Here is an 18,302-nt window from a genome sequence, read left to right as displayed (position 1 = left end):
GCTTTTCCATTTGATAGCTTGCATGCAGTATCTAAAGTAGTTCCTTGGTATGCACCTGTAGCTAATTATCTAGTTAGCCATACTTTCCCTCCTAATTTTACCAAGCATCAAAAGGACAAGCTGAAAAGCGAGTCCAAATATTATATATGGGATGACCCATATTTATGGAGGTTTGGTGCTGACCAGATAATTAGAAAGTGTGTGCCTCAATCAGAATTCCAGTCCATTTTAGAGGCCTGCCACTCTTCTGAGAGTGGAGGACATTTTGGCCCTCAAAGAACAGCTAGAAAAATTTTAGACTCTGGATTCTGGTAGCCTACTCTTTTTAAAGATGCTACTGCCTTCTGTAAATCTTATCCTCATGCTGAAGGTTTGGAAATATATCTAAGAGGGATGAGATGCCCTAGAAAATTATTCTATTTTGTGAAAATTTTGACATTTGGGGCATTGACTTCATGGGTCCATTTCCAAACTCTAGTGGTTACTTATATATATTGTTAGCTGTAGATTATATTTCTAAATGGGTAGAAGCAATTCCTACCCGTACTGATGATGCTAACACTATTGTCTCTTTTGTTAGAAACCATATTATCTGTCGCTTTGGATCACCACGAGCAATCGTGAGTGATCAAGGCACTCTTTTTTGTAACAGTAGGTTGACAGGCCTACTAAAGAGACTTGGCATCATTCACAAGGTGGCTACAGCTTATCATCTTGATGCCAGGGCATTTCGGCCAGTTTCACTGACCTTTTCATTACTGTTTTAGGGTAGTTTCATGCATTTTCTTTGGAAATAAGCAAGTTTTGGGTAGAATTTCACTTACATCTTGATTCAAGCAAACATTGTGAATTTTATATGATTTCATGTGAATTATGCATGAATTTAAATGACAAATTGGATGATGCATGACTCATAACTTGGATTAGAGCTTTGATGCACTTTATTTGCTTGATTTCAGGACAAAGGAGGCAAGGAAAAGCCACGTTAGTAGCCACGTTAGTCTAACTAACGTGGAATGGGAGCTAGCTTGCAACATTAATGAGAAAAGTGATCGCCAATAACGTCTTCGAAGCCATCATAGCCCACGTTAAATACCACGTTAAATACATTAACGTGGCAGTTAACGTGGAGGAAAAGGAAGCTCCAAGTGTTAGTGGTAAAAGTGAGTGCCACTAACGCTCCAAAAAGGGCAATTGGCCACGTTAAGAGTCACGTTAACTCAGTTAACGTGAACTCTAACGTGGAAGAGAAAGATAATGCCAACGTTAGTGACACTCACCTTTGTCACTAACGTTGGACTAAGCCCATATTGGCTACGTTAAGAGCCACGTTAACTTAGTTAACGTGAACTATAACGTGGAAGGAGCAAGGAATCGCCAACGTTAGTGACAATCACCTTTGTCACTAACGTTGGACTAAGCCACTATGAGCCACGTTAGTTGCCACGTTAATTACATTAACGTGGAAGGTAACGTGGAGGAAAGGGATGATGAGCCAACGTTAGTGACACTCACCTTTGTCACTAACATTGGAGATGGCAATCAATATCACGTTAGTGGTCACGTTAATGTAATTAACGTGAGGCACTAACGTCGGAAAGGAGCGTTTTGGAGCGTTAGTGAAGAAGGTCGGTGTCACTAACGCTCTCGAAGATTTGGCAAGCCTACGTTAAAGGTCACGTTAACGTGAACTCTAACGTAGGGAGAATGGGGTACTCTCAACGTTATTGGAAAAGGTAAACCCCAGTAACGTTTGTGAACGGCCAAGAGGCAACGTTAGTGGTCACGTTAGTGCCACTAACGTTGAAGTTAACGTGGACCATTTTGGGTTAGGAACATTAGTGAAAAAGGTGATTGTCACTAACGTTCTCGACCCCACATTTTCACTTAACGTTAACACCACTAACGCCCTAAGCTAAAGTCGATGCCTACTGCACACTTTCTCTGCAAGTGAAGCTGAGCCCACTAAAGATGATAACTGTTTCAACTCAAGATCAAAAGGCCCATATCCAAGACTTGAAGAGCCAACTAGAAGATCAGAAGAGTAGTATAAATAGGAGTAGTTTTGAACTAGAAAAGTACTTTTGGATTGGGGGAACTACTCTCTGTATAATTTTACTTTCTCTACAACTTCTAGTTTTACTTTCAGAATGCACTCTCCATCTTTGTTTTCCATTCCCAGAGCCATGAACAACTAAACCCCTTTCATTGGGTTAGGGAGCTCTATTGTAATTTGATGGATCAATAATAGTTTTCATTATTCTTCTTCTTTCTTTTCTCTTGATTTTACTAGAAAGCTTTCAATCTTCATCCAATTGGGTAGTTATCTTGGAAAAGTAGCTATTCATACTTGGATCTCTTCAGAACCTTGGAAGATGAATGAAAAGATCATGCTAGAAATGCTTTCTAATGTTGGACCAAATTGGGGTCTGGATGGATATAGTGACATATAATCCTACCAACACTTTGATTTGGAAATACATGTGGTATAATCAGTGACCATACTTCATCTCTTCTCATGAGCAATTGGACCAAGGAATTGGCTATTGATCAAGATTTGAGAGATTGAATTACCAAGGAATTGGAGTTCAATCACTTAAGATTGCCAAGGAGATCAATGAATGCATTGATTGAGGAAGAGATGAAAATGAACTTGATCCAGAGAATGCAACATCTCCTAAGCCCAATGAATCCCCCATTTCTGATCTTACCCATTCTCTTTAATTTCTGCAATTTACTTTCATGCTAAATTCCCCATTCCCCATTTAAGATTCTGCAATTTACTTTCCGTCATTTATATTCAGCTCTTTATTCCCAGCATTTACATTTTCTGCTATTTACTTTCCGCCATTTAATTTCTTGCAACTCTCACATCAAATTTTGCTTAGCTCGACTAGAACATTCCTCTAATTAAAGTTGATTGACCAATCAATCCCTGTGGGATTCGACCTCACTCTATTGTAAGTTTTTACTTGACGACAATTCGGTATACTTGCCGAGGGAAATTGTTGAGAGACAAGTTTCCTGCATCAAGTTTATGGCGCCATTGTCGGGGATTGATTTTGTATCAACAATGATTAAATTGGTGGATAACTAGAGTGAGCAATTTTTTTTCTTTTGTTTGATTTAATTTCATTTGAGTAATTTACTTTCAGTTTTAGTTATTTCCTTCCATTTACCCTTTACCCATTTGTGGTGTTATCTGCGCATTTTTTTTACTATTTAGTTCACTGACCCACTAACTGTTTGATATATTGCATCACTCACACTAATAGTATTTCTGCAGAGAATACATATTATCTGCATCTATCTTTCTTGCTTTTGCCTTGTTGGTTGTATGACAGGTAGAAGAAGCGGGGCTTCAACTTCCTTTGATTCTGAACCTGAGAGAACTTTCCTTAGATTAAGGAGGGAAGCAAGAGGAAAGAGAGTAGTTGGTACGGAGGAAAAAGAGGAGTATTTTGAACCAGAGATGGATGAGAATATGGAGAACTATCATAAAGAAGAGGCTCACAACCATGGCAGAGAAGGCCCAGTGCATCATGCTGGGCAAGAGAGAAGAGTTATGGAATCCTACATCAATCCAAACCGAGGAAACTGTGGAAGTAGCATCCAAAAGCCAACCATACATTCCAACAACTTTGAACTAAAGCCACAGCTTATCACCCTTGTTCAGAACAACTGTTCATTCGGAGGAAGTGTTCAAGAAGATCCCAATCAACATCTAACCACCTTCCTGAGGATATGTGATACTGTGAAGTCTAATGGTTTTCATCCTGACACCTATAGACTGCTTCTATTCCCTTCTCACTCAAGGACAATGCATCTAAATGGCTGGAATATTTCCCGAAGGAGAGCTTAACAACCTGAGAAGATATGGTGAACAAATTCTTGGCGAGATTCTATCCTCCTCAAAAAATCAACAGGTTGAGAGCTGAGGTTCAAACTTTTAGGCAACAGGATGGTGAGACTCTCTACGAAGCATGGGAGAGGTTTAAGGATCTGACAAGAAGGTGCCCACCAGATATGTTCAATGAATGGGTGCAGTTACACATTTTCTATGAAGGTCTTTCTTATAAATCAAAGAAGGCAGTAGACCACTCATACGGGGGATCTCTGAACAAGAAGAAGACCATTGAAGAAGCCATAGATGTCATTGAGACTGTAGCTGAGAATGACTACTTCTATGCTTTTGAAAGGGGTAACACTAGAGGAGTAATGGAGCTAAACAATGTGGATGCACTGCTGGCCTTACCAAGAAGATGGAGAGGAGTCAAGTAGAAGTAATCACCACCTCAACAGTAGCTCAAGAAGGAGTGAATGAAGAAGCAGAGGGTGATCAGGAACAAGACAACTACATTGGAAATCCACCTAGGCAGAACCATGACCCATTGAAAGAACTGAAGATTGATGGTTTAGAAGTTATAGTAAACTCTCGTTGTAAGTATAGTTACTAAACCAAGCAATCAACATTTCTTACAAACGTTTTGGTTGTCACAAGTAACAAACCCCCAAATAAATTGTTAACCGAAGTATTCAAACCTCGGGTCGTCTTCTCAAGGAATTGCAGGGAAGTGTTCTTATTATTGGTTATGAGTTTTGTAAATTGGGGGTTTAGGAGTTTGGGCAATGGGCACAGATATATTTAAATGACAAATAAAATAAATAAATAACTGTAAAATAAACTTTTGGCAAGGTATGAGAAATTGGAAGTCCAGACTTAGTTATCCTTATCAATAATAATGAATGTTGAATTTTAATTCCACTTAGTTGACCTTTACTAAAGCAAAGGAAGGTCAAGGGACAAATTAGTTTGATCTTCGAATCCTATTTATTTCCTAAGAAAAGATTGGGATTATTGAAGTTCAATTCAATTGGCAAGATAACAATTATCAATTATGCTGTTGAATTGGATAACTCCTGAGTTACTGATTTCTTAACCAAAACCAAAAGGGAAAAAAAGTAAATTTACTGGAATAAAAATGCCTTCAGATGGGAAGCAATAATCATGTAAATAAAAGAAAGCAATAATAACTGAAATACCTCAAATAATATTAATTCAAAGAAAATCATAACATGAATGTAGCATAAGCCAAATAGGCAACATAACAAATATAAGCATTAAAATATTTGAAAATAAGAGATAAATATAAAGTAAAAGAACATTGAACCTGGGATTTAGAGGCACTCCTAAAATTAAGAGAAATCCTAAATCCTAATTCTAAGAGAGAGGAGAGAACCTCTCTCTCTAAAAACTACATCTACTCCTAAAATTATGAATATGAAAGCCTGATTATGAATGGATGCACTCCCCCACTTTATAGCCTCTAATCTGTGTTTTCTGGGCCACAAACTGGGTCGAGAACAGCCTAGAAATCGCTGGAGAAGAATTCAAACACGCTGATTTCCATCACTGCGACGCGGCCGCATGGAGCACGCGGTTGCATCGCCTAGCATCAGAGAAACTATGGCATATTATATATCAAATCGAAACCCTGGACGTTAGCTTTATAACGCAACTGGAACCGCATCGTTTGGACCTCTGTAGCTAAAGTTATAGTCGTTTGAGTGCAAAGAGGTCAGGCTGGACAGCTTAGCAATTTCTCTAGCTTCTTGTATTCCTTCCACTTTTGCATGCTTCCTTTCCATCCTCTGAGCCATTCCTGCCCTGTAATCCCTGAAATCACTTAACACACATATCAAGGCATCTAATGGTGATAAGAGAGGATTAATATTAGAAATTATAAGTCCAAAGAAGCATGTTTTCAATGAAAGCACATAATTAGGAAGGCAAATGTAAAACCATGCAAATAGTATGAATAAGTGGGTAAAGAGTTAATAAAAACCACTCAATTGAGCACAAGATAAACCATAAAATAGTGGTTTATCAACCTCCCCACACTTAAACATTAGCATGTCCTCATGCTAAGCTCAAGAGAAACTATAAAGGTGAAGGGGAAAGTAAGAATGTATGAAATGCTGACTATCTATATGAATGCAACTACATACAAAATATTTCTACCTACTTAGTTAAAAGTAAACAAATCTTTCAAGAAGAAATATGAACTGAATTTCACTAATTCAAATCATGAAAATGAAGTACAAATAGACTTGCAAGAAGAAAATAGCTCATGAAAGCAGGGAACGAGGGATTGAGCATCGAACCCTCACTGGTATTGTATACACTCTAATCACTCAAGTGTTTAAGGTTCGATTCTCTCAATTCTCTACTAACCTTGCGTTCTAAGGCTTGCTCTTCATCTAACAATCAACATAAATTTAATGCAGAGGTACACATTGACGAGAGAACTTTTGCGTGGTCTAGAAAATTGCGGATAAATCCTCATTGCAAGTATAGTTTCTAAACCTTCAAAAGTCCTTTCATACAAACGTTTTGGGTGTCACAAGTAACAAACCCCTTTAAAAATTGTTAACTGAGTATTCAAACCTCGGGTCGTCTTCTCAAGGAACTGCAAGGAGGTATGTTCTTATTATTGGCTATAAAGGTTGTAATCGGGGTTTAGGAGGTGAGAAGCAAGTGATTTAAATGACAAGTAAAGTAAATGGCAATTAAAATAAATAATTACTATAAAGTAACTTTTGGTAAGGTAAGAGAAATTATAAGTCCACTTTGTTATTGGTGCACAAAATTGTGATCATCAATGGCGCCATCAACATGGTACGCTCAATTGTAATCTCAACTCTTTATCACAACTTCGCACAACTAACCAGCAAGTGCACTGGGTCATCCAAGTAATAAACCTTACGCGAGTAAGGGTCGATCCCACGGAGATTGTTGGTATGAAGCAAGCTATGGTCATCTTGTAAATCTCAGTCAGGCGGATTCAAATGGTTATGGAGGATGAATGATTAAAAGATAAATAAAACATAAAATAAAGATAGAGATACTTATGTAATTCATTGGTGAGAATTTCAGATAAGCGTATGAAGATGCTTTGTCCCTTCCGTCTCTCTGCTTTCCTACTGTCTTTATCCAATCCTTCTTACTCCTTTCCATGGCAAGCTGTATGTTGGGCATCACCGTTGTCAGTGGCTACAATCCCGTCCCCTCAGTGAAAATGTTCAACGCACTCTGTCACAGCACGGCTATTCATCTATCGGTTCTCGATCATGTCGGAATAGAATCCAGTGATTCTTTTGCATCTGTCACTAACGCCCCACAATCACGAGTTTGAAGCTCGTCACAGTCATTCAATCCTTGAATCCTACTCAGAATACCACAGACAAGGTTTAGACCTTCCGGATTCTCAAGAATGCCGCCATCAATTCTAGCTTATACCACGAAGATTCTGATTAAGGAATCCAAAAGATAAACACTCAATCGAAGGTAGAATGGAGGTGGTTGTCATGCACACGTTCATAGGTGAGAATGATGATGAGTGTCACGGATCATCACATTCATCAAGTTGAAGAACAAGTGATATCTTAGAACAAGAACAAGCTGAATTGAATAGAAGAACAATAGTAATTGCATTGATACTCGAGGTACAGCAGAGCTCCACACCTTAATCTATGGTGTGTAGAAACTCCACCGTTGAAAATACATAAGAACATGGTCTAGGCATGGCCATGAGGCCAGCCCCAAAACGTGATCTAAGGTAGCATAGAACTACTCAAAGATTCGACTCCAAATACAATAGCAAAAGGTGCTATTTATAGAGAACTAGTAGCTTAGGGTTTACAAAAATGAGTAAATGACGTAAATATCCACTTCCGGGCCCACTTGGTGTGTGCTTGGGCTGAGCATTGAAGCATTTTCGTGTAGAGACTTTTCCTGGAGTTAAACGCCAGCTTTTGTGCCAGTTTGGGCGTTTAACTCCCACTTTGGTGCCAGTTCCGGCGTTTAACGCTGGGAATTCTGATGCTGACTTTGAACGCCGGTTTGGGTCATCAAATCTTGAGCAAAGTATGGACTATTATATATTGCTGGAAAGCCCTGGATGTCTAATTTCCAACGCAATTGAGAACGCGCCAATTGGATTTCTGTAGCTCCAGAAAATCTACTTCGAGTGCAGGAAGGTCAGAATCCAACAGCATCTGCAGTCCTTTTCAGCCTCTGAATCAGATTTTTGCTCAGGTCCCTCAATTTCAGCTAGAAAATACCTGAAATCACAGAAAAATACACAAACTCATAGTAAAGTCTAGAAAAGTGAATTTTAAATAAAAACTAATAAAAATATAATAAAAACTAACTAAAACATGCTAAAAACATACTAAAAATAATGCCAAAAAGCGTATAAATTATCCGCTCATCAGTTATCTCTCTCAACAGTAATGAAAGTTGAATCTAAATTCTACTTGGTCAACCTTTAATAAAGCAAAGGAAAGTCAAGGGACTAATTAAATTGACCTTTGAATCCTATTTATTTCCTAAGAAAAGGTGAGGATTACTGAAATTCGGTTCAATTAGCAAGATAACGATTATCAATTATGTTGAGTTTGATAACTATTGGGTTACTGATTTCTTAACCAGGACCAAGAAGAGGAAAAAGTAAAGTGCTGGAATAAAATATCTTCAATTTGGAAACAATGATAACTTAAATCAAGAGAACAATCATAAACTGAAAATACCTCAAATATTATTAATTCAAATAACAATCTGTAACATGGAAGAATTCATAGATTCAATTATAAAAGTAAATAATCAACTCAAGTGCTGAAATAAATAAATAAAGTGAAAGGGAAGATTAAAACAAAGAAACATAAAACCTGGATCGAGAGTCACTCTTAAAAATAAGAAGAAGTCCTAAATCCTAAGAGAGAGAGAGGGGAGAACCTCTCTCAAAACTAAATCTAAATCATTAAAAAATAAAATATGCGAGCTCTCTCCCAATGGATGCATTCCTCCACTTCATAACCTCTGGTCTATGCCTTCTGGACTTAGAATTGGGCCAAAAAGGGCTTCAAAATCCGCTGGGGGCGTGTTCTGTAATTTCTGGTGCGTGGCCTCTGTCACGCGTCCGCGTGGGTCACGCGGTCGCGTCATCCGGAGCTTTTCCTTGCCACGCGGTCGCGTCAGTCACGTGTCCGCGTCGTATACGTTCTGCTTAAGGCGCGCGGTCACGTCAGTCATGCGGCCGCGTCGCTGCTTCTTCGCTTCTGGCACGCGATCGCGTCGTCCATGCGATCGCGTGAATACCAGTTTCTTCAAAACTCCGTTTTGTGCTTTCCTTCCAATTTTGTATGTTTCCTTTTATATCCTTTAAGTCATTCTGCCTTAAAAAATCTGAAACTACTCAACACACTAATCACGGCATCGAATGGAGATAAAGGTAATATAAAATTATAATTAATTTTAAGGCTTGGGAAACATGTTTCTCACATACATCACATAATAAGGAAGAGAAAGTAAAACCATGCAATTAATATGAATAAGTAGGTGAAGGATTGAATAAATCACTCAAATTAAGCACAAAATAACTCATGAAATATGGGTTTATCAACCTCCCCACACTTAAATAATAGCATGTCCTCATGCTAAATCCAAAGTAAAAAGTAAGGTTAAAGTGGTGGAATGTTATGCAATGCAACCTATTCTAAATGCATCTACCTAATTGAGTTATTCAATTCCAATTTATCCACTCATATATAAAGCTTACATGTAGTCAAGTTAGTTCACATTCTCAAGGAGTCATGTATATATATAGCCAACCTTTAAATAATAAAGCATTTTAGTAATTGTACAAACTTGCAAAACAATTAGTAATTTAAGTACAGATATATGTTGGTGAGTTATTGAACCCTTACTGGATTTTGTGTTTACCCTCTAGTCACTCAGTGTTTATTGGGTTTATTCACTCTACTTTTCTTTTTATTCTTACTTTCTATAACTTTGTTCTTCATCTAACCAAAAGTCATGAGGTCTTTAATTTAGGTTGTAATGGGGCCAAGGTAAAGGTAAGGATATATGTATAAGTCTTTACCAATTTTCCCATATTGTCCCACTTATTGTCACATGCTCATGTTTCAATTTTGTCTTTATCCCATGTGCATTGCTTTTATTTTGCATTGGGGGATTCTTTTGTATCCCCTTTTATTAAATACTGAAAAATAACTTTCTCTCTTTTTTTTTTATTGCAAATGGTAATTGAATCACTTTGGTTTTCTCATGAGCATGCTTTCCAAATTTTATTTTATTTCTTTTAACTTTTCTACCCTTTTGTTTCTATCATCCATGTTCCCAATAAGTTTCCCACATTTTAATCTATTCATAATTTTTCTATCTTAAGCTAACCAAGGATTCACTTGGGATTTTATTATTTTGTTTTTCTGCTTAAGGCTAGTAGTGTGGCTAAATAGAATAAAAGGGGTTTTAAAGGCTCAAGGGGGATAACAAGGGTGATGCGAAAGGTAGGTTATTTTGGGGTAAGTGAGCTGAAATCAAATGATGGCCTCAATCATTCTTTTGGCATATATCTATATTCTATAATTGGACATATAGATTAAAGCAAAGTAAAGAATATCAGAATAAAAAGAAGTGAAACACACAGGAATGAAATTATGGTTTGAATGCAACCATACAATTAAGCTCAAGACTCACAGGCTGTGTGTTCTCTAACTCAAACATCATATATCATTCATATATGTTATGCAGGTTTAGTTAAAAATTCCCATTATTCTCATAAAAAAATTATTTAGGGTAGCCTTTAAAGTTTTAATGTTTCCTTGATGAAATGTTGTCAGCTTAACTACATCATGTAATGCTATATACAAGGTTTATGGATTTAAATCTGTTATGTTCAATTTCCTAGCTTACTTTCTTTTTATATTTTTCAATTTAAACTATACTATCATATGCTAAAAAGGGTAAACTATATTAATTAATCCACTAATAAGTCAGAATTGTAAATTAAATGACTAAAATAAACTAAATGGCTGCAATATGAACTAAGAATGCAGAATGCAAAAATAGAGTAAAAATACATAAAAGTAGCAATGTATAAGTACTCAGAAAATAACAGTAAAAAGAAAAATACAGGAAAATATCCAAAATAAAAGAAAAAAGAGATGTAGTGGTTCACCAAAATAAAACGCCAGAGATGGCGACCTCCCCACACTTAAAAAAAGCATCATTCCTGATTCTCAGTCAAGCCGGGTGTGAAGGGGTGTCATCACTGGTAGGGATGGTAGCTGGAGGCTCTGTGGTGGTGGTGGGCTGAGGGTCTGGTTGCTGTAGAGGCGGGGCTGACTGGATCGGGATCTCCGGATCTGCAGCCTCTATCTGGTGCGTAACCTCCTGATGTGGTGCAGCCTGCTCTGTGGCTGCCTGCTGATGGGTCTCCTCCTGGAAATGGGTCTCCTCCTCGTGCTCATCCTCCTCCTCCTCTGATGGCTCAGAGGGTATGTCACCACCCTGTCGGATCATCAGCTTCAGATGCAAATAGCGTCGCTGGCTGCGACGCTCGAATCTCTCATACCGGCGCCGGTTACGGCGCTCCATCTGATCAAGCTGTCGGAATAGGCGGTGCACGAGGCGGTATACGGGCTCAGAGGCAGGTGAAGGTGCAGTGGTAGCAGCAGGGGCAGCAGTGGTAGCTGTGGATGAAGAGGGTCCAGCAGATGGTGGGGCTGTCTCATCAGTAGCAGTGAAGGGTGGTGGTCTGTAGCCCAAAGTTAGGAAGATCCTGCTGTGAGGAATGATCTTCCTGTAATCCGCCGCTGGTGGTCTCTCATCGGCATCCTCCCATGGCACGTCAGCTCGACGGCCTAGCTGTGTAACCAGATACGGAAAAGGGAGGGTGCCTCGGACGTGGACCCTGGCCATAAAATGCCGGATAAAGCATGGCAGATAAAGGTCCTTTCCCTCCATCACACACCATAGGAGGGTGATCATAGCAGCCGGGATCTCCGTTTCGTGAGTACTCGGCATCACATAATTACTCAAGATCTGGTGCCATAACCGAGCCTCATCATTTAAGTACGCCCTCTTGATCCCTCTAGGCATGGTGGTGTCCTGACCCATCTCCCAAGGAACAGTCGAGTCCAGAGCTATCCGTGCCTTCACAGCATCCCAATCAAACTGCATCTGACGCATGTCCTCCTCAGCCTTTGAATAACCATCAGGCTGATCGGACTTGGCTGGGAGTTAAAGAATGTCCTCTAAGGCCTCTTCAGTGACCAGAATTTGTTTACCTCTCAAGTTTACGGCATCTAGGGTGGTGAGGTAGTAGTTGCAGTAGAATTTCCGGACCCAAGATGCGTTGACCTCTGTCAGTGTTCTCTCCAGAAAGAACCAGCCCCTTTGCTTGATTTGCTCAGTGGTGTACTGCTGGAGTGCTTCTGGAATCTTCAGAGTTCGCTCCAGGTATAGATTCCTGGAGTTTGCAAAAGTCGGGTACTTCAGCTCACAGTACCGGTTTGCAAATTTTGTTGGATCAGTTGCAGGGAGCAGCTAGTCAGCTTTTTCCTGCTGTGTAAAGTTCTTTTCCCACCATGAAGAATCATGCATGAGGGCAATGATGGATTGGGAGGAATCTCCTCTCTTGCGCTTGCCAGTAGCCTTGCCTTTACCTTTCCTCTGTGAGGCAGACATCCTAAAAAATGGGAAACCAGGATATGGATAAAAATAGGGAAGCAAATAGGCAATTAAACAAAGAAAACTCAAAGCGGCAAAGGAGAAATAGAATAAGGAAAATGAGTATATGAAATGTGCATTAAGGATTGTATAAGAGTGAAGGGTGTAAAGGAACAAACACAATCCAAAATGTAATTGAATTCATGTTAGGTAGAAAAATAATCATTATGCCATGGTTAGAAGATTAGAGGAAGGTGAAAAATCAGAAAATAGATTGGAAAAAGTTAGTATGGTTAGAATTTGAAAGAGAGGTTAGTAAATGAAAATTTGTGAGTTAGTCAAGTGCGGGTTAAAGTAAGTGGCATAAAGAAAATATTCCATATAACAAGGATTCACAGGTAAGAATAGAAGTACTCATAATCGAACAAGGAAAACAGGGTGATGCTGATTCAAATAGATATAAAGAAAGCAAAAATTGGAATCAGGGTATCACAAATGCAGTTTATGAACCAGGAAATCAAAAAGGATAAGAAAGGATGCCATAGCATTCATGAAACGGTTTGGGTAAAGCAGAGGACAACTGAGTTTAGATTGCCAAACCGAAACATGAATGAAAACAATTTACAAAAAATTTGGGCAGAATTTCGGCTAAAACTGGATTGTCCCGGAAAATAAACAGCAATCAAAGCAGTTCATATAAATTAAAATTGAAGCTTGCAATTTACATATAATAAATATAAACATGAAAAACAGAATAACGAGCAGCATGAATTAAGAAATTATAGCATATGAACTAATATCATAGCAGCATCAGGATTGCAAAAACATAGAGCAATAAACAAGAACGGTGCAATGAAACAGACCTAAATCCACTAACCACAGCCTAAGCTACCTAATAACCTAAAAATCCACTACAGCATGCATATCTATCTATCCTAATTATGAACAGAAACAGAAAAAAAATTGTAAAATAATTGCGAAGGATAGAAAAGCGGCATTCATCGGAACCTGGTAGGCGTGAGGAGTAGAACAGGGTAAGAAAGCGTCTGGGTGGTGGCTGCGGCAGCATCCGGCGCAGTGGCAGGGTACGGCAGCGCGGTGGCGGCTGAGGGGGCAGTGGAAGAGGGGGAATGGGGATAGGGTTTTAGGGTAATTGATAGAGGAAGGGAGGGGGTTGCGGGTGGGTGGCGGAGGGGTGCGGTTGGATGGCCGGTGGTGGTGGGGTGGTGGTCGCGGAGGGCAGTGGTGGAGAGGGGAGAAGAGAGGAAGAAAGAAGAAGAAAGAAGGGGAGGGGGTGGTACGGCGGCGATGTCTGGAAGGCGGCGGCGTCTGGTTGGTGGCGCGGTAGTTGCTGGGTGGTGCTGGGTGGTGGCTGGGAGAAGAAGAAGAAGAAAGGGAGAAGAGGGTTGGGGGTAGGGGCTGCGCAACTGATAGGGTTCGGTGGCTGGAGGGTTATATTTTCAAATCCACACGATCGCGTGGGGCACGCGGTCGCGTGGTTGGGGTGAAAATGGGAGTGACGTGATCGCGTGGGGCGCGTGATCGCATGGAAGGGGTAAAAGAGGGGATGACGCGATCGCGTGGGTCGTGCGATCGCGTCGCTGGAAATTGTGCTAAACGCATGACTCCATCACCGTTTCAGCACAACTCTCTGTCTCCTTCTGGGGTGGTGTGCAATCCATGCAATGCGATCGCATCGCTCACGCGGTCACGTGGGATTGGTTTTGTGCAAGGGACGCGATCGCATGGGGCATGCGATCGCGTGGGCCAATTTGTGCAAAACGCACAAGGGCCGCACGATTCCAGCCTAACTTTCTGGACGTTGGATACTGACGCCGATCTCCAGGTCACGCGGCCGCGTGGATGACACGGTCGCGTGGATAGTGTGTTCGCAGTATGACGCGATCGCGTGGAGCATGCGGTCGCGTCGTGCATTTTTTTTATATGCATGAAAAATGCAGAATGCAACGATTAATATGAGCGCTATGCATGAGTCTAGGTTTAATAATAAAGAATGAAAAATAAAAACAAAGAACATGAATTAAACTGAAAAAGAAGCGACCATACCATGGTGGGTTGTCTCCCACCTAGCACTTTTAGTTAAAGTCCTTAAGTTGGACATTGGAGGAGCTTCCTGTTATGGCGGTTTATGTTTAAATTCGTCCAAAAATCTCCACCAGTGCTTGGAATGCCAATAGCCTCCGGGGTCCCAAACTAGGCATGCAAAGCTTCTAAACAGCTTCAAACATATTGTTAGGCTCCCGGGGTGACGGATGTCAGAATAGATTCCAGGATCCCAAGCCTTGCTATTAAATCCGCCTCTGTCTTGAGCTATATGTTTCCATCCGGGCGGTTTAAAAAGTAGAATCTCACCATGGTGACCAAACGTTCTCCGTGATCCATGCAATTGAGCATGATACCAATCCGTGTACTTCGAGGTGAAGCGTGGAACATTATTGAACCTTGTGCACCAGCTCTGAGTGCGAGCCATTTCCCTCTTACTATTAAAGCCGCAAAGAGCTCTAAGCTGGCCATCTGTTTCTAGCAAACCATATTCAAGTGAATAAGTAAAGTTATAGGTTAAGGATTGTACACACTTGAAGCTTGTATTAGGTGGTAATGGCCTTGGGATAGGTGTTTCTGGTGGTTCTATAAGTTCTACTCCCTTGTGCTCTTCTGTGAATTCCGCCACTTCCTTGCAAGGTTCTACAATTGTACCTATGTCCTGGTCAAAGTCTTCTATGTCTTCCTCATCACTTGAGTCATAGATTGGAGGTTGAGGGAAATCTACCTCTGCATCATCTTCGTATTCATCTGGGGAAGATTCTTTGATCTCGGAGAATTTACTTGCGGATGCAAGTTCATCACTAAGAGAGCTAGACTTGTGACTATCACTATCAAGGGAAATTACTTCTTGGATTATTCCGTCTGATTCTTCATAAGAAACTTTCCTTGGGGATTGTACAATATCCTCCTTAACATCAACTGTAGCATCCTTGACGGAGTTTTCCTCAATTCTGGATTCCCATGGAGGTTCAGCATCTCCTAGATCTTCAACCAACTCTTCTTCCTGAACAATGATAGCTTCTTCTACTTGTTCTAGTACGAATTCATTTTCTGTCTTGTCCACTGGAGTTTCTGGTATCTCTTTCATGCTGCGCTCTTCATTAGACTGTCCACATGGAGCTGTGGTTGACCCTTGTATATTTAAGCGTCTAGAAACCCATTGAATTACTACTTGCTCCAATTGTCGAATGGTTGTTTGAAATTTATTTACTATTTCCGTTAGGCAAACCTCTGCTTCTCGGGTTGTTGGACTTGGACATGATACAAAGGAAAGTGGTGGTGATTGGGAGCGATTGGATTGGTACTGGGGTAAGGAAGGATCATATGGTGGCGAATGGTGAAGAGAAGCTTGTGAGTGTGGTGGTTCAGGGTTATATTGAAAGGATGGTTTATATGCATGGGGTGAGGCTTGTTGTTAGTTACAAGGTTGTCCACCATATCTTTCAGCTGGGTATGCACAGTAGAATGGTCTTTGTCCAGGATATCTCGGAGGGTGTTGCTGCCAAAAGGGTTGATTAGATCCTCTTGGTTCTATCCATCCTTGATTGGTCTGACCTTGATGCACATTCCTGCTGTAACTTCTATTTCCTTTAACAATATTAGAACCAAACTCAAAGCGAGAGGGGTGAGAGTTCATGGTAGCAAATAAGAATAAAAAGGAAAAACAAAAATAAATAAACAAGCAAAAGAAAAATATTTACAATAACCAATAATAAGGCACACGTTAGCAGTTCCCCGGCAATGGCGCCATTTTGACGAGAGAACTTTTGCGTGGTCTAGAAAATTGCGGATAAATCCTCGTTGCAAGTATAGTTTCTAAACCTTCAAAGTCCTTTCATACAAATGTTTTGGGTGTCACAAGTAACAAACCCCTTTAAAAATTGTTAACCGAGTATTCAAACCTCGGGTCGTCTTCTCAAGGAACTGCAAGGAGGTATGTTCTTATTATTGGCTATAAAGGTTGTAATCGGGGTTTAGGAGGTGAGAAGCAAGTGATTTAAATGACAAGTAAAGTAAATGGCAATTAAAATAAATAATTACTGTAAAGCAACTTTTGGTAAGGAAAGAGAAATTAAAAGTCCACTTTGTTATCTCTCTCAACAGTAATGAAAGTTGAATCTAAATTCCACTTGGTCAACCTTTACTAAAGCAAAGGAAAGTCAAGGGACTAATTAAATTGACTTTTGAATCCTATTTATTTCCTAAGAAAAGGTGGGGATTACTGAAGTTTGGTTCAATTAGCAATATCACGATTATCAATTATGTTGAGTTTGATAACTATTGGGTTACTGATTTCTTAACCAGGACCAAGAAGAGGAAAAAGTAAAGTGCTGGAATAAAATATCTTCAATTCGGAAACAATGATAACTTAAATCAAGAGAACAATCATAGACTGAAAATACCTCAAATATTATCAATTCAAATAACAATCTGTAACATGGAAGAATTCATAGATTCAATTATAAAAGTAAATAATCAACTCAAGTACTGAAATAAATAAATAAAGTGAAAGGGAAGCTTAAAACAAAGAAACATAAAATCTTGATCGAGAGTCACTCTTAAAAATAAGAAGAAGTCCTAAATCCTAAGAGAGAGAGAGGGGAGAACCTCTCTCAAAACTAAATCTAAATCATTGAAAAATAAAATATGCGAGCTCTCTCCCAATGGATGCATTCCTCCACTTCATAACCTCTGGTCTATGCCTTCTGGACTTGGAATTCGGCCAAAAAGGGCTTCGGAATCCACTGGGGGTGTGTTTTGTAATTTCTGGTGTGTGGCCTCTGTCACGCGTCCGCGTGGGTCACGCGGTCGCGTCATCTGGAGCTTTTCCTTGCCACGCGGTCGCGTCAGTCACGTGTCCGCGTCGTATACGTTCTGCTTAAGGCACGCGGTCACGTCAGTCATGCGGCCGCGTCGCTGCTTCTTCGCTTCTGGCACGCGATCGCGTCGTCCATGCGATCGTGTGAATACCAGTTTCTTCAAAACTCCGTTTTGTGCTTTCCTTCCATTTTTGTATGTTTCCTTTTCTATCCTTTAAGTCATTCTGCCTTAAAAAATCTGAAAGTACTCAACACACTAATCACGGCATCGAATGGAGATAAAGGTAATATAAAATTATAATTAATTTTAAGGCTTAGGAAACATGTTTTTCATATACATTACATAATAAGGAAGGGAAAGTAAAACCATGCAATTAATATGAATAAGTAGGTGAAGGATTGAATAAATCACTCAAATTAAGCACAAAGTAACTCATGAAATATGGGTTTATCACACATATCAAGAGGTCTTTTAAGGGTTGTAATGGGGTTAAGGTCAAGGTAGGATTGTATTTGGCCAAGTGGACTAAAATCTGAATCCTTAATTTACTTTAAACTTTTCCACCTAATTTAGACAATCCATGTAATCATAATACAATATCTAACTATCCATTAACCATGTTTTCCACATATTCATGCATTCTAATTTCAAGTACAGTACATATGCATTGCTTTCACCATTTACTTTGGGGCATTTTGTCCCCTTTTTCTTATTTGCTCTTTTCTTTTATTTTCTTTTCTTTTCTTTTTCTCCTTTTTCATTTTTTTTATATATATCTATATTATTTTTTTTTCTCAATGCATATGATTAAATTATTGGATGCATGAATCATGTCCTAAACAATTTTTTTTTCACATTTTCATAAAATTCTAACATACTC

The 18,302-nt window shown here is 39.6% G+C and overlaps 1 non-coding gene across 1 annotated transcript; it reads right to left on the bottom strand.

Annotated features, from left to right (window-relative positions):
* Positions 1–3,924: 3,924 nt before the first annotated feature.
* LOC112745885 (small nucleolar RNA R71) lies at positions 3,925–4,031 on the bottom strand. The gene has a single exon (XR_003173792.1). It is a non-coding gene; the product is annotated as a small nucleolar RNA R71 (small nucleolar RNA).
* Between the last annotated feature and the right edge of the window lie 14,271 nt (positions 4,032–18,302).

The sequence above is a fragment of the Arachis hypogaea genome, chromosome 14, assembly GCF_003086295.3.
Source record: "Arachis hypogaea cultivar Tifrunner chromosome 14, arahy.Tifrunner.gnm2.J5K5, whole genome shotgun sequence".
Classification (NCBI taxonomy): domain Eukaryota; kingdom Viridiplantae; phylum Streptophyta; class Magnoliopsida; order Fabales; family Fabaceae; genus Arachis; species Arachis hypogaea.
Note: the sequence above shows the minus strand (reverse complement) of the source record. Positions and strands in the feature narration are given on the sequence as shown.